This window comes from Mya arenaria, chromosome 17, assembly GCF_026914265.1.
Source record: "Mya arenaria isolate MELC-2E11 chromosome 17, ASM2691426v1".
Classification (NCBI taxonomy): Eukaryota; Metazoa; Mollusca; class Bivalvia; order Myida; family Myidae; genus Mya; species Mya arenaria.
Window position 1 is genome coordinate 17935103 of NC_069138.1, and position 18366 is coordinate 17953468.

The 18366-nt window shown below is 34.9% G+C and overlaps 1 pseudogene; it reads left to right on the forward strand.

Annotated features, from left to right (window-relative positions):
• The first annotated feature begins 16772 nt into the window (after positions 1 to 16772).
• Positions 16773 to 18366, forward strand: LOC128224836 (putative nuclease HARBI1; annotated as a pseudogene).

The window sequence follows — 18366 nt, forward strand, 5'->3', positions numbered from 1 at the left end:
ATGTATGCGCGATGACGTCAACGTCATCTTATATTAAACGTGTTACGTATAAGAAAAACGAACGTATAAGAAATACGAACTCGTTATACTATAAACCCGGAGATAAGCGACGTCATGTGATAAAATACATTGCTGGTAACCCAAATCATAATATTGTAATGTAAAAAGCTAAATCAAGATGACAGGGCTCATCATAACTTCTCTGATCATGGTGATTTCAACACGATTACGACTCGAGTAACTTTGTAAAGGTCGGACCATGTCTGACTTTTACTTTGCCCATCTCAAGCTAAGATTCTTGCTCAATCTAAAATAAAAATCGAATTAATCCCTGAATTTCATTTACCGTTTGTTCTAGTCAAAGTATTGACTACCGGTGCATTTTATATGTTCTGACTTTAAGAAGTTCAGATTGAGCAAGCTCTCTGCTCAAGAAGTTAAGTAAACTGGAACCTTTTACTGTAAATTAAGACTTAAAACGAATTTGCTCAACTATATGGATTCCCTTTTTGTGTTTTAGATATGCACAAGGAAGATACAGCTCTCTTCAGGCTAAGTATTTTTCCACATACCAATGGCTGAGATACCCCGTAAAAGACAACGGGCTCTACTGTGCACCATGCCACGTTTTTTCTGGGCCAGATCCACGTAGTAAAGCTCTAGTAAAACATCAGCTGATGGACTGGAGCAATGTTGTAAAAGTAGTTGGAAACCACGATAAGTCAGAGGGTCACCTTTCTCAATGTGAGGCGACTGATAACTTCATTGCAGTCATGAGTGGCCAGAAGAAAGATATAGAGCGCTGTTTGTCCAGTCAATATAATTCCGTTGTTGAGAAAAATCGACAAATTCTAGTTAGTATTGTCGAGGCTATAATTTTCTGCGGCAAATAGAACATTCCACTGAGGGGACATGAAAACGAAAAGGGGAACTTCACTGCATTACTCAAATTCCAAGCAAAACACGACTCGGTTCTAAGAGAACACCTTGAGCATGGGGACCCAAGATCAGTGTACCTTTCACCAAAGATTCAGAACGAGTTAATAGGCATCTGTGGTAAACAAATATCCGATGAAATCGTGTCTGCCTGCAACAAGTCCCAATGTTTCGGGTTTATCGCCGACGAAGCCACAGATGCCAGCACGATGGTGCTTTAAGGTTTTACGATTCGTCAAAACATGAGCTTTGTGAAAAATTTCTTGGTTTCGGAGAGTGTCAGTCCATTAAAGGGGAAGCACTGGCGGATGCCTTTATTGCCAATCTGCTTGGCGCAAACGTACAGATTGAGAAAATGAGAGGTCAAGGGTATGATGGAGCGGCAAACATATCCGGAATTCACAAAGGGGTTCAAGCCAGGATTAGTGCCCGTATTCCAGGTGCAGTATATACTCACTGCAAGGCACACAGCCTTAACCTGGCCATCATACATGCGTCGGAGGAGGTTTTTGCCAGAAACTTGATGTCCGTAGTACAGACGATGGCGTTCGCCTTCAATTAGTCGGCAAAGAGATTGCTTCATTTCAAAGAAAACCTCAACAATGACAACGTGTGCCGTGAAGAAATGGAAAGGCGAACGAAGTTGCAGTCCTTGTGCGAGACTAGGTGGGCCGCCAGATCCGACGCCTTGCATACATTCCTCTGTTCTTACAGGTAATCTTTGCTAATATTGTTATTAGCCGCATTAAACAAACACACACACTTAGTGAGGTAATTGCTGAGTGTTGGTCACACTCATTCTTAATACTCGTAAATTACGATTTAAAATCTATATGAAGAACAGGGGAGATATTTTTCAAACTGTGCTGAGCCGCCAACTGATCTGTTTCTTCACTGTTCGCAAATTTCCGAAATTAGTTTTTCATATGACATAACCCATATATACTTTTGAATTAAAAATAGATATGTCATCATAGCTGCTTATCTCTTACCAATGTATGAGCTCATCTCTTAAAACTGTTATTAAGGAACAATGAGGAATAAATTACATGGTTATTCTGTCGCTGACATATTTTAAGGTTGCGGTCGGGACTAGTTTTAGATACAATATTTTAACGAAAATAAATGATGGGATGTATAAATAAACTTTGACTATTCAGAAACGTCGAGGAATAAATTAACTTGACCATTCCGAAATGGTTAACGCGGGAATAAAAGTGGTTGAAAACTAGTGCAGTCCCAGATCAGACGCCACCTTTTATGGCGGTGTCTGGTCTGTGACTGCACCTTTCCAAATGCGCATTTCAGCAACTTCGGTGGCGAAAGGGTTAAGCAGGCTGATCTCGGTCTTCATAGCGTAGGGCTTGTTATTGCGTTTAAAGTCGTGCTTAACAGGATACGCATTATTGTGTTTATGCCATCTACAGATGTTTAATAGTCAATACAATTATAGTTCATTTTTAATTATAGATCAAATTTTCTAGTATCACTAACCAACCAATTAACTGAAATATTTTTGAAAGCTGCGAAACCAAAAACGAAACCATATCCACATTAGTGTTTCAACACAAGCTACATCGTGAATATATGTTTATGGTAAAACTTTTTTTTTCAGAACTGTGGTAGACAAGGAAAACTATCTAGCAGAAAGGGCGACAACAAACTAAACGGCAAAGGCGTCAAACTTCTAGTGAATGGGTTTAAACGATTATTGGCGCCGCACTGAAGTGCGCGCCTATTATGGAATGGGAATTTATTTTAGTTAGTGGTAGGAGCGGTTTTTAAGTTGGTTGACAGTTGGGTTTTACTGTTATTTTATAATGATTAAAAAATGCAAATGCGTGGCGATTGCATGGATGTTAAAAATGCTTGTTATGGTTGAATAGATAGTCTTCAATTTATCTTCAAAACATTATTTCGGAAGAACGACAAAAAAGTTTTTATAACTGTTCCCCATTCGTTTACGTTTTCCGATTGGTTACCTGAAATATCTGAAATATCATGTGCCGGAAATGTAAAATGTGTGGACCGGTAATTATGTGAATGGGAATAATTATGTTTTATGTTGTTTTGTTATGTTTACTGCATTGATTAACCATGAGGTAATCTTTTTTTCTTTAATCTAATCGATATTGGAATTAAATGTTCACCTAACTTTATTTGTTAATGTGTTGAAGGTGACATTAGTAAAATTTTATTACGATTGTCCCCGAGTTGTAACACATACCGGATGTTGCTATTTTTAGAACCAGAAGGTATTTTCCCGCTATTCATAGGTCAATAATGGAATTTCTACATCGTAGCAGTTGGAAACTCGGGTGATGATTTTATCATGAATATACGTTTAAAATAAGTAAACACTCAAAGTGCACATTGACAGTTGATTACGATACACCTAACAATTTGAGTCATTGCAGTAAAACATGGATTATAAGTGAATTATACGCGTAAGAAAAGATTTTCTGTCGAAAAAACGAATGTCAACAATCGGCATGGAACTGGGATATTCGTATCAAAGGGCTATGTATGTAAGTATCTTTGAGTAGTTTTGTACGTTGATGTGTTCAAAAATGTTTTTGTTTTTTATTGGATCTTTGGAATTCTTAAATCATTTTTATTTGCTAAATGTTAAGACAGCGTGTTTATATTTTACATACATGTACTATAATTATATATTATTATAAATATACATGTTACATCTACTTATGCACCAGTCAATTGTAACCACGCCCCCCCCCAGGTCGGGGGTATACCGGGGATAGCGGGGGAAAAGGACCGTGTTTTTACCTTCGAGGTGTCCCCACAGTGCCGGGTGAATGCGGTGGTGGGGCATGGTTACTTTGACTTTCGGTCCAGCCAACCCCAGGTAAAATCCTCGTCCTGCGAGGACGAACTGATGGTCAAATCCCTGCCATATGCCCCCGCACCCCAGGGAGCCTAGGTAAGGCATATTCCCCGCTATATTTTGCTCGAAGACAAAACCACCGCATTCACCCGGCACTGCAGGGCCACCTGAAAGGTAAAAACACAGCCCGTTTCCCTGGCTATCCCCGGACCTGGGGGGCCATGGTTACAATTGACTGGTGCATTATGTACATGTTTCATATTTTTAAACTTATGCACATTATTTATGTATATGATATGAGTATGTAATCTTTTATTTGATTGTTTTATCTTAGAAAAATATTAGACTTAAAATTTGGTTTAAAAATGATGTGTTTTGGTATGTGACCTATTTTTAAAATACCATGATACATGAACATATCCATTATTTGCTTACAAACTGCATATTTTCAAAATAAACCTGTAAGAAAAGACATACATGGTTTCGGGCTGGAAGCCACGACAGCTTTGACACTAGCGACATTCATTTGCTTGGTGTAGGTCTCGTTAAAACCCCGTACTGTTGTGAATCATTATCAACCATATGCACAACTACATATTTGTGCTTACCAATTTACTCTTGGCTAAAACGGATATTAGTGCAGAATGTATAATTGGTACATGTGCATTTGTCTTTCACAGTTGTAGTTTCTGCCGGTTGATAATCAGAAGTTTAGTTTCTTTCAGGTAGGAAAATGACTGAATATTACTAAGTCAACAAATTGGGGTTATGAAGAATTCAAGCCTGCATCAAATACTATGTTAGATCATTGAGACAGATTTGACATCCATGTCATCCACAAGGCAGTCACATCTGATAGAGATGATGTGAGTATTTCATATAAAACATATTTCAGTTGGTGTTTGTTGCTTTATAAACTCACTGTATTCAATAATCAAGTGGTGGTGGTGGTGATGGTGGTGGTGATGACAATGATGATGATGATGATGATGATGATGATGATGATGATGATGAATTTTATTGATAAATTTAGTAATTTTCTTTATATATTATCTACATGTATGTATCAGCTTGTTGTTGTTTTTTTAAATAATGCCGAGAAATATTAAACTGTTTATATTTTATTTTGTATATGTATGGCAGTATTATTATCTATACTAATAAGTTAGAAAAGCTTTTAAATTACATTTTTTTTCCTTTACACCACTAAACATTCTAGATGGGTAAAGAACCTGAAGGGGCATAAAAACCAAATCAGCATTGACTCAGCATTGAGTGTTTATCATCTGTGCACACACTACAAGTACAAACGCATGGGAACAGACCAAACTTCAAATGTTGAAGAGTGAAGACTTATTGTGAAAAATTCTAAATGTAAGAATACCATTGACAAAATAAAACAAATAGACATCGATTACCTACAGAGACTGTTTACATGTTATAATATTAAAAAGACAAATTAGTTGAGAACTTTCACTCTGATATTTTTGGAGGGGCATTACCGCCTACATGTACATAGTGTTCTTGTTTCTTTACATATTTTAATTTGAAAGTACATTTATTGTTTTTAAATCTGAATTCTGAGTTAGTATCATATGTAAAATTCATTTATTTGAATGATTACATTTTATGAATAAGTCCAATAAAGCTTTATCAATTTTTACAAGAAAAGGGTTGATTTTTAAGCATTTTTTAGCTATAAAAATGTATGGTTACATGACAGTATGTATATTTTCTTCAAAATTGAACGGTAAACTATCATAAATTGTCTTTTAAATTGTTCATGAGACATCATAGAAAATATTTAAAATGATTTCAGCAGGTTGTCTTATTATTAGTTATTTTTTATGAATTTATAAAACTCCTTTATATTTTCAAACATCGAAATACTGCTCTGTTCAGAAGACTCACAAGATCAATCAAAATGATTTTTTTGCATGTGTATCAATAATGCTGTTCGGTTGAACTTATGTTTTCTGTTAACTGAAGTTTATTTCACCAGAAACTGTTGTGTTTATTTCATAAGCTCTGATAATGTGAAACAAACATCAAATATAGACAAAATATTTACATTTCGCTCTTTGTAGCCCTTGGAGTTTGGGGTTGGGTGTAATGAAACTTAAATAACTTTAATTCACGGTAAAATATCTTTAAAATTTGGATAAAAGTCCCATAGTGTACCTTGATAATAACTATATTGTCGGTGAAAGCTTTTATTAAAGTGTGTATAACTTAAATACCTTAATTCAGTTTAAATAATTATGGCCTTCAATAATTTTTGTTTTCAAATAGATTTCCTGTTATATTGAGCTTTGTCAATTTTGTTGTTGTTTTGTATTATGTACAATTACTACATCTATTTCCTAACTTAAATTTTTTGTCTCATTTGTCAAATTGAATTGGTACATATTTCATATAAAGTGAAAAAACACACACTATTTTTAAAGATGCACTCTTACTCCCAAACAAGACTTAATTATTATTAATTAATATTATTGCTTTGATTTTTCAAAATGGGTTGATAGATGTCAACAACAATGTTTCTAATGAAGGATTTTGAGTTCAATTTGCTAATAAGAATGAACATGAAACATGGTATTTCTGCCTTGTGATACTATAGAAGACCACAGTAAATCTTTTAGCAATCACCAATCATTTAATATTTGTCATGCTTTCTGCTATTATAAACAGAGTCACAAGCTTGTTTTAAATCAGTAAACAATATTTCAGTAAATACATTATTTAGTAAGTAGTTATTGTTTTATCAGTCAATTTGATGTGTGTTATAAATACAATTATATGCAGGGCTTCCATTAAAGGAAGTATATTACTCCTTAGAAATGGGTTAAAACTTTCAAAATTGATTTCTAGAAAGTACAAAAACTTCCATAATTTTGAAGAAAACCACCAAGGTAGAAAGCTTGGAAGTTCAAAATATTCAAACCTTGTGTCAATATTACTTCTATGGTCACAATTTCAATCAGTCTTATGATAAAATAAAATTTTATTATAATATAAGTCTTTGAATTTGGCAAGTTAAAGTTACAAATTACTTGATTTTTAACATTCTAATTGAAAAATAGTGGAAAAATATATTGTATTCGGGAGATTTTAACTTCCACATTTCAGTGTAAAACTTCCAAAATTTATGGACAGGAAGTTTATACTTCCAGTTTCAAATTCTTAATGGAAGCCCTGTTATATGTATTGATTTCAAATAAGAGTTTCACTTTAAAGATGCTCATTTATAGATAATGAACAGACACACAAAAACTAGACACATTTGATACTAATTGTATGAATGATTATTGTTTAGGTGACCTCTGATTTGTTTTGGAGATATTCATAATTGTATGTTATTCTTTGTTGTCTTCAGTTTCTTATACATTTAAGGATTTTTATAATTGCTTTTTTGGTATATATTAATTTAATGCAAATGAAAACACACTTTAAAGTAGACACATTTGATACTAATTATATAAATGATTATTGTTTACATGTACTCTGATTTGTTATGAAGATATTCATAAAGGGGTGTTCTTCATGTTATTATACATTTTGGACTTGATTTAGTATTGCCTTTCTTGTATATATTCATTTAATACACAAAGAAATTATTTTAAGTGTTCAGTATCCCTTTCACACATTGTTTACTGTTATTTTGTGCATATTTGGCCTATTTATGCTTATATGTGCATTGTTGTATTTCAAAACCTTTGTGAAAAATAGAAACAGTATTATTTCTTTCATGCATAGTCTGATACATATTCAGTTTGTATGCATTATTTTTATCATATTTTAAAAATTTGCCATTGTCCTATAAGACACATGCTATTTTTGTGTTAATATCAGTATGAACTAAAAACATCCATTTTCAACTCTTCTTTACCATGTAAATGAAGAAGTTAACATAATAACTCCATTGACCAGTTTTTATGCAATTTGTCCAATTTCATACATTTTAGTATTATTAAACAGCTAAAAACAAGGCATGTTATGTTATAAATGCATTTCATCTAGTAAACAATGTTCTCTTTTTATATAACAGTTCAATAATTATGTTCTATTTATGTTTGTAACTTTCATATGAAATGATAATGTTTATTTAAGTACTACAAACATGGTTATTTCATGTCACTTTTTCATGATGAATTCCCCATATAATCAAGAAACTTATTCTTCCCTTCAAGTTGTCATTCCAGCATGGTGACTTTGCCCCCTCCCCCTAAATGATTAGAACTGCAGTGTACAATAACAATAACTCTATTTCAGCGAATTGCAGGAGTTATTCCCTTTGTTCCTTTTCCTGTCCGTAGCATAACAAGAAAACTACTTTTTGGAATTTCATTAAACATCATTCAATGGTAAAGCACAACAAGAGGAAGTGCAGTGCACAATGACTATAGCTGTATTTCAGCTAATTACAGAATTATTGCCCTTTGCCTCTTTTTCTTGACCAGAGCATTACTTTCAAAATACTCATGGTATTGAAGCGCACAGATTCTGTCGTGTTCATTAATGTACCACACCCATAATGAAATGTTCAACTTGAAACTCTACAATTTCAATGCTTTAGCCTATGTTGTTAAGCAGAATACTACAAATATTTTGAGAATTTCATGGATGCGGTTCGATGCATTGTAATATGCTTGTTGGCCTTGACATTCCTTGTTTTCAACATATAACAAATGCATAAACTATTAAACGGCGCCCTTTGATGCTTTGCATCAATGGTCTTTCTTGTATACTTTTTAAAGGCCTACCAGTTATAGTTTTATGCGCAGCGCAGCAGGAACCACCGTTTGCTATGTGCGACCAGGGTATTCACGTTGCACCGCCTTTCTGTGTCGTCTGGTCTTGATCTGATTGGGTGGCTGTTTGTTTTGCATGTGGTGTGCCCTGCAAGACCTTCAATCTACTACTCTTATCTTCGATTTGAGAACAATTCACGGAACATGTGTGATAACAAAAAACGAAGTGAATTCGTACGCACCGCATTTCATACACAAAACTGTTTAGGTAATAACAATAATCCGTCACTCGTTTTCTTTGGAGATCCAGATTTCTTAAGTTCGTCTCGAGAAAGACATTTATTAACCTCGCAAATTGTCTCGGTTAATAGCTGTTAATTTCTAGACCCATTTAAGAAATGTTGATCTCCAAAGAAAACCCATGACGGATCGTATATTTCTCAAATAGTTTTAATAAGCATTTACACAGCTTTTGACACAAGGTGTCATTTTGTTCATCTAGTAGATATTCAGAGCTGCCATTTTCTACAGCTATGAAATATGCGTTTACGGTTGTTTTTGTGTAGTACATCCTGTATATATTCCTGTTTAGACTGATCGTAACGATGCCGACGTATGGGATGCGCTTTACGACAAGTCAGTATCAACTGCACACGACGTCGATGTAGAGACGTCGGTCCAACGATTTGGACGTCAAGTTCACAGACCGAACGCCCCAGCAGAGACCCCTTCCCAGTACTGGAAGACAAACATGTACTTGCCGTTCGTAGACCATTTGCTTGTTGATCTAGACGCACGGCTGTTGAAAGGCAATGGACGGTACAAGGCACAGCATCTGCTGCCTCCAAAGGTAGTGTAATCAAGGAATAAAACGAATAGTTTAAGCTGCAATGCACCAATCATAAAACTACATTGGTAATACCATGTAGGTTTTAACCCGTTCACTGCCTTACCCCGAGTATCGTTATATATTCAAACAACTTAGATCCGAATGAGACGCCGAGTAGCGTCTCATTTGGATTCAAGTTGTTTGACATTTTCACAATGATATTACCAAAAGGTCGAGGGAGTGTGAGAAAACAAAATCGGAAGCTGAAAAAATATCGCGCATGTACACGACTTGCCTGCCAGTGAACGGGTTAATATCTGAATACATTAATACTGTATGTGAGCTGATTCATCACGAGAGTTTTTACCAAATAATCGTGTAGCATTTATATAAAGATATTAAAATTAAATAATTATTTATCGTTTCCACAATAATAAGAAAATCCTAATGAAACAAATGAAACCCTTTCATCTAATAAGCACCTGATCATTGGCCGCATATATTTAAATGGCATAAGTGCGAAAATACAATAAAGATTTATTTGCAGGTCGACGGTCTCACCCATGCCGTAACGATAGAAATATTCCAGGAGTTCAAGTTAGACCTGCCAGATGACGAGCCGACTTTCGAGCGAGAGTGTCAACGTTGGACAGCGAAGTGGACTGTAACTTCACCTGCTCCCTACTCAACCCTGGAAAAAGCATTGGACGTAGCTACTGAGGCAACGTATCCTAACATAAGGATCTGCCTCATGGTTCTGTTGTGTATGCCAGTAACAACGGCCACGGCTGAGCGCTCATTTTCGACAATGCGTCGAGTCAAAACGTATTTGAGGAGTACCATGACAACTGAGCGAATGTCAGGCCTGGGTTTGATGAACATTTACAGCGAACGCAATATCAACGCCGAACATGTCGTTGACATATTTGCAAGAAAAAAGGATCGTCGCCTGGCTCTTTTATTCAGAATTTAATAACCCGTTATGCACAGTGCCATATTTAGGGAATAGATCCGCTAAAGACAGGTTGACTGTATCTTATTCTTAGACGGTCATTAACAAACAGTATTGAAGATTATTAATGACAGCTGGTGGCTTAATGTCAAAAGAAACTATTCTAGAACGCTCTTATAAAAGCGTTCTGCATTAATTGAACACCTTTGTCAAAGACCACACTGTCCTAGTTTTTGGTTTTGACTGGTCGCTTAAAACTGGTTTGACTGTATTTCTTCCTAATATCCTACCGATAACTATTATGTAACATGTTGTTGAAGTCTAGGTAATATATTGCATTCGCTTCTTCAGTTTAAGATTTTTTTAACTTTTTTTGCTTTTAAATTTAGTCCAATTTAGTCCAATCAAAACACTCATACTTAACAATTAAGAAAAACATAATCTTAAGAAGCTACTGGAATATGAGCTTATCAGAAGAGTAAGAAATAACTGATCCGATTACGATAGTTGTATGCCTGAGTGATAAATTGCATGTAAACGCCACAGCAAAGCACATTAAGAGGTGCGTTTATTTATCATGTTTACAAATCGTCAGGTGTGCATGAATACAAGTTCGATGATAGGCTGATTGTTATCATCATTTTAGTCCCGTGAAAGAACAGATATTTTCCCCTACATTTTAAAAGTAAAATAATTAAGTATAGATCTATTTGTGTTAAGTTAAAATATTTTATTAACTTATCTAGATACTGTACGTTAAGCATAGCATGGAGACAGTTTCAGTCTCCGCATGTGGTTAAATATACCGGTGAGGTGCGCAAGCCTTTCTGGTCAACGCAATATATCAATTATTCAGCGGATTGGATGTTAAATAGAGACGCCACCCATCACCCCAGATCTTTTTGTTTATTTAAATCAAATACAAGTATTGATTTTTGGAAAAAATAATAAAAAAATATCGGGACTAACAATGTTAATTAAGGTAAATATTCATCTATTTGTATGCTTTTATACGTGCCAAAAGGCCCCTAGATAGCACCAAATGCGATGTTGGATTTCAAAATTTTCCGGGGGAACCCCCCTAGACTGTGCGTATCCTAGATTTTTCGCCCCTAAAGCACTGTAGTTTATCAAATGACCATGTATCTTTATACAGGTAGTCATAGCTCGGGTACACGTTCTAAAACCACTGTAGTTTATCAAATGACCATATATCTTTATTCTGGTGATCATAGCTGGGGGACACGTTCTAAGGCACTGTAGTTTATCAAATGACCATATATCTTTATACTGGTGATCATAGCTGGGGGACACGTTCTAAAGCACTGTAGTTTATCAAATGACCATATATCTTTATACAGGTAGTCATAGCTTGGGGACACGTTCTAAAGCACTGTAGTTTATCAAATGAACATATATCTTTATAAAGGTAGTCAAAGCTCGGGTACACGTTCTAAAGCACTGTAGTTTATCAGATGACCATATATCTTTATACTGGTAGTAATAGCTTTGGGACACGTTCTAAAGCACTGTAGTTTATCAAATGACCATATATCTCCATACTGGTAGTCATAAATAGGGGACACGTTCTAAAGCACTGTAGTTTATCAAATGACCATATATTTTTATACTGGTAGTAATAGCTTTGGGACACGTTCTAAAGCACTGTAGTTTATCAAATGACCATATATCTTTATACTGGTAGTCAAAGCTGGGGGACACGTTCTAAAGCACTGTAGTTTATCAAATGACCATATATCTTTATAATGGTGACCAAAGCTCTGGGACACGTTCTAAAGCACTGTACTTTAACAGTTGACCATATATCTCCATACTGGTAGTCATAGCTGAGGGACACGTTCTAAAGCACCGTAGTTTATCAAATGACCATATATCTTTATACTGGTAGTCATAGCTGGGGGACATGTTCTAAAGCACTGCAGTTTATCAAATGACCATATATCTCTATACTAGTAATCATGGCTTTGGGATACGTTCTAAAGAACTTTAGTTTAACAGATGACTATATATACCCTGGTACATATCTATACATAACACTGGTTGATATGACAGGTAGTATATTGCCTTCAGGCGTGTTCTTATTCCACTGACCATACACATGTATATATTAGAGATTTTGACTGGACTTTACCTTAAAAGCTCTGGGTTTTTTTAATTAAATTATCTTACCATATATCTCTATAAAGGTGACTTTCTCATGCACTGTATGTCAATTGACAGATGTTCATTTTTTTTTAGATTTGGCCTAAAAAGACCTGTAGCAGTTAACAAGCTATTAGATGCACAATAGCACAAAATGACCACCACCACTATCACCATAAAGTGTGTGCTTGGTGTCTGTCTACAAGTGCTTGCTTCTGGAATGTTGAAGAACAAACTGTGTTGAAATACCAACTGGCAAGACTGTGCTTTGTGTTTGTAATTTTGTATGATAAGACATATATTGTTTCTGCCAGGCCTAAAGGAAATGTCTATGAACAAGTACAGGTCTATACACAAGTACAGGATTGAAATATAAACAATGATTTAAAGAGCATTGAGTTGATGAGTGAGAACAAAAATGATATACCCATGTACATTTACATGTTTAATAAATAATGCATCTCATACTCTGAATAATAATTCATTTTGCTATTAGGAGCTGGTCATGGACCTTTGCCGCCCTTCATCCAGAACCTTCCACAGCGATGTCAGATATATCGCTGCTTGGACCAACAGTTGACCACGCTGTTGAGTCCATGATATCAGTAGCAGCCATGAAAACATCTACAGAATGACATCTGCCTATTAATGGATACATTTTGCACCACTTCCATGTGTAAGAATAAAACTTTCCAAGTCCTCAGCATCAGCATTTCTGTATTTAAAACTAAATATAATTAAAAAAAAATATAGTTTTAAATAATTATATACAGACAAAGTTAATTATATCATTTGTTTCATAAATGTGTTTTTTTAGGGATGGCAACGAGTAGTAAAATTAATACCCGAGTACTCGAACAATCGTTCGATCGAGTACTCGATTACTCGGAAAAATTGAATATGTGTTGGCGAAGACAAGATTGTGTATACATGTGTCGTTAATGGCGTAAATTACGCGTTGGTTGTATTATTGGTCTGTTTTACCTTTAAAGTAAACTTTCATTACGCATTTTAACAAAAAACTATATAAAAAGAAAACAAATGTTGTTTCAGGCTTTTAATTTGTTTTATTCATTTCATTTTATATCGGGTAGTTGTTCCGAAGAATCCCGTATAACACGTCTATTATTTTAAACTACAGTATAAAGATATATGGTCATTTGATAAACTACAGTGCGCTTTAGAACGTGTCCCCCAGCTATGACTACCAGTATAAGGATATATGGTCATTTGATAAACTACAGTGCTTTAGAACGTGTTCCCCAGCAATTATCACTACTGGGTGAGTACCTAAATCGGAACAGTACCTAAATATGGAACACCCATTATAAAAGTGTTTTTCCGATCGAGATCAGTTTATTTACGATTTTAATCAATAAAGACGCTTGCTTCAGATACAAGTTCCAAAGAACACGATTGTCCAGTAAGTATTTCAAATAATGCAATCATTTAAAGTTCTTCATGTTCAAATGTCAATACATGGCACTCAGGGGAAAGACTTTATGCTTGCCACAATCACAGCATACTGGTACAGTCTATATTTTACTGAAATCATCAACTTTTACTGACAAAAATGACAAAAAAAGACAAGCTGGAAATAACATGAATTATTAATCTACTTAAACAAAACATGGAGCAATAATTTTAAAAGAATACATAAAAATAAATAACAGATTAATACTGTTCCATATTTAGGTAATCCGAGGACGAAAATGGCAGTCCTTGATTGTGCGGCTAATAGAGTACTTTTCATGCAGATTGGTAGTATCTTGAAAAATGCAATTTATATCAACCTATTGGTCTTGAATCCTAGTGTGCTGATGGAAAATTTTGTAGTTGTGGTGCAAGTCCAACTAAATATATTTCCCAAATAGTGTCGAAAGTGTTCCGATTTAGGTACTCACCCAGTACAGTCATATGATTTACAGTCAAAATACTTCAAAACGTAATGGATGTCTTAAATTTCAGTGTCAAAGTTGGATGCTTTTCATGATAAACATAAATATAGGCTTGATAGGTATTAAAATTCAAACAATGGACCTTTGTTTACACCTTCTAAAATACTAGCCACACTAATGCGAGTATATGGAACTTTCTCCTATTCAAAAATCGTTAAAGACTCAGAAGCGGCTGTTTAAATGGAGTACTAAATTATTAGCTAAATCTAAATCAAAAATAAAGTACAGTGTAGATCTTCCTAAGGCTTTATTTCTTAATTGTTTGATTTACCCTAATTAATCATAAAATAATCATGGGAAAATGTGGCAACTACTTACATTATTATTTTATATAAACACAATCAAAGTTGAGTTCATTTTGACAAGAGAAATTTATGATAAACATTGTCAACCTTAAAGCATTGTCAACCTTAATACTTTGCTGCAAAGGCAAATGTAATGTCTAGTTTCTATTTACACAGATATCTAAGACGTAAATAGACCATCTAAGCACCTGCTGAAATCCGCACTGTCGTTTATCTGGCAATACTTCAATCCGTACTGTACTGGTATGTTTCCCCGCAGACGAATCGCGGGCACTCGATTTTGGCAGAGACCAAGGTAAGCACTTGAGGATAAACTTATTCATTTGAAGAGTTTTAGTGTTTCGTTGGATTAAAACAATAATTGGGTAAGCTCCCTTAGTTCGGTTGCTAAGGAAAGAAAATGGCTGAGTACACCGGCGGTTCAAGACCACCACGACTAAACAACAAAAAAAGACGAAGACAAAATAAAAGTCCATCCAATTCGGTTTTGTTTGTTAACACACCTAATTCAGGCATTTACACAGTTTGGCACTTGGATTAATGAAGTGTATTGTACTTGTGTATTTGCTGATAACTACGGATGCAAGTACGTTTGGAATTTTTAAAAGAACATCACTAATTTTCGGATGGAATATTCGGATGGGAAATACAACAGCATTCTGACAACTGTTGACTTCATGTACATGACTGTTGTCTCTATTTAACAGGGAAAGTATACTACGTAGATATTTATTGTTTTGAACATGTAAATACATATGTTGACATAAAGGAAGTCTAGGCAAGTTGGCAACTCATTGTTTTGAAAAATTTATTTAATCCATTTTTGTAATTCCAGCTTTTGCTGACACTTCGGTTCCTCGGCAAAGGGGATTTATATTCAGAGGTTGGTGACCTGCACGGTGTGTCAAGGTCATCCATTAGTCTAAAATAATAGACGTGTTATACGGGATTCTTCCAATCCCTAACGTCTAAACGGGAATGTGCAAAAAACGGGGGTGTTTTGAAAATATTGAAATTGTTTTAAGTGAAGTATTTTATGGTTGAAATTGATCCTAAAGAGTTATATTCATATTTTACCATGTAAGTGAGATGTAATTTTGCACTGAACAAGCATTTAATGCATTAAAACAAGTTGTTTACCTTTCCAATAAAACGAAAGTTGACTGACACAGAAAACAATTATGCGGAGGGGAACAACTCGATACAATCGTAATAACTCGGCCTCCTCCGACAAAGCTTCGAGATAGACCTCGTTATACAATCGTAACAACTCGGCCATGGCCGAAATGTTCCGAGCGATTTAAAACTGTGCCCTGAAGCCTTGCAGGTGCCCTTCATGTATACATCGTTATGTTTTGACAGAATGAAATGAAAAAAAGCCGTCAAACTCATAATTATAAGTTGGATATTTATTTTTTGTGTACGGAACTAATATAAAATAACATTATCTGGTAATATTTCTTGTTTTTATGATATTTTATGGACTCTATATGCTTTAACCCGGAATCCTGATCGGAACAACTACCCACTTTTGATACTAAACAATTTGTACGTGAAGGATTTGCCATATCAAAAATCTAAAAAAAAATCCGCCAACGTACAATTATTTGGACTAGGTCATCCATGAGTAGGCACCTCTATGAAGTTGTTGCGGCCATCAACAATAAGATGAAAAATATAAGGCAAGTCCACATTTAGTCTTGAACGTTACATTAACTTGCATGAAACTAACAAGCATGGTATTGAAATGAATGCTGGAAATGCATTATGCTCAAGAAAAATTGGCTGCCTACATTAATGCTTCAAATGGCAATATGGCAGATTTTAAAAAGGAAAGAATAAGTGAATTTAAATTAGAATTAGTAGTGGCTTGTCAGTTACTTTCCACTTCCATGATTGTCATAGTTAAATTTATATTTATTGAGAAACATGAAATATACTGGTATATTTTTTTTTTTTTTAAACAGGTTTCCAACGACTTTGGAAGAGAGGCGAGAGGCCAGTTTGGGGTTTTACACACTTTGTGGCATTCCAAGAGTTCTGGGAGCTGTTGATGGGACGTTAGTGCCTATCATAGCTCCCCATGACAATGAGGAAGTATATGTTTGCAGAAAAGGTTACCACGCCCTGAACATACAGGCTGTTGTCAATTCAAATATGAGGTTTGTATTTGTAAATGGATATTAGACATCATAAGACAAAAATGAGCGATGAGTTTAATCTTTTGTACATTGTCTAAATATACTGATTGTACAATATGTTTTTTGGGACCATAAACCATACTATCCATTAAAAATGATATTATATAAAAAGAAAAAAAGGCATTTTTCAGACAATTGATATTAATTGTGAGTGGTCGTATTACTGAAATGAAGGCATTGATCACAAATGCAGCAGGTTCTGTCAACACCGTCAATTTGTGGTAGTGCAGCTTTAATCTCTGCAAGCGTGATTTTTAATTGAAGGACAACACAATGCTTACCCTTTAAATTATTTAGTATCTCTACTTTATAATGTTACAATCACATACCGGTAGACATAAAGAAAATCAATAATTTTGGAGTTAAAATTATTTTCATTGTTTTTAATACAACACAGTAAAGACCATTTGTTTTATTGTAGGTTCAATGATGTTGTGTCCAGATGGCCTGGATCTGCAAATGATGCAGGCAATTTTGATAACTGTGGTTTGAAGGTAAAACCTTTATATTTGTCACCCAGAATTTCTGTTTTAATAATGAGACTGAAAATGAAATATAAAGTTTAGAAGCGTTATATGGCACCATTGTAATGTGATGTTTATATAATTTTGAAAGCACGGAATACAATGTAACATACTTGTACAAACTTTTTGTATGTATTGATTAAAATGCTCAATGTTTATATTTGGTGATATTATAATGACAAAAGAACAAGCACTATTATTTGATTGATGTATTATTCATTTTAAGAGACACCTAGAGCTGAACGATGTAGGGATGTTGTTGGGTGATAGCGGCTATCCATTACGCCACTACCTCATGACCCCAGTTCTGCGGCCACAAGGGAGACAACAAACAGCTTACAATGTTTCTCATGCAAGGGGAGGGTCGTTGTTGAACGAGCCTTTGGACTATTGAAGTCAAGGTTCAGGTAAATGATGGAATGAGCTAGGTCATCAATATATGTATATTCCTGTAAACAACACTCCGCTAAATATAATGTTTCATACAATGTGCAGATTTTTGACAAACTTGAAAATATTGGATATGAAGTAATAATTGACTTGCGTAAATTATTTGACCAAAGTGATTAATTGGTCGAATAAAAACATGTTTAAAAATAAAACATGCATTTTAGGTGTTTGCACAAGACTGGGGGCTGTCTGATGTTTTCCCCTGACAAATGCGCACAGATTGTCACAGCCTGCATCCACCTGCATAATTTATGTCTAGACCGGCATGTGCCAATGCCAGGAACAGTTCTGAGACAGGACGGTCAAGATATGGACCAGCAGCCACTTGCTGTACCAGCACCAAACCACAGCGGGGTGCTTCATCGGAACATTCTTATAAATCGATATTGAACTGTTAATTGGTTTATTTTTTATATGGGCAATTTAATTAATAAGAAGAGTTTAACTACTCA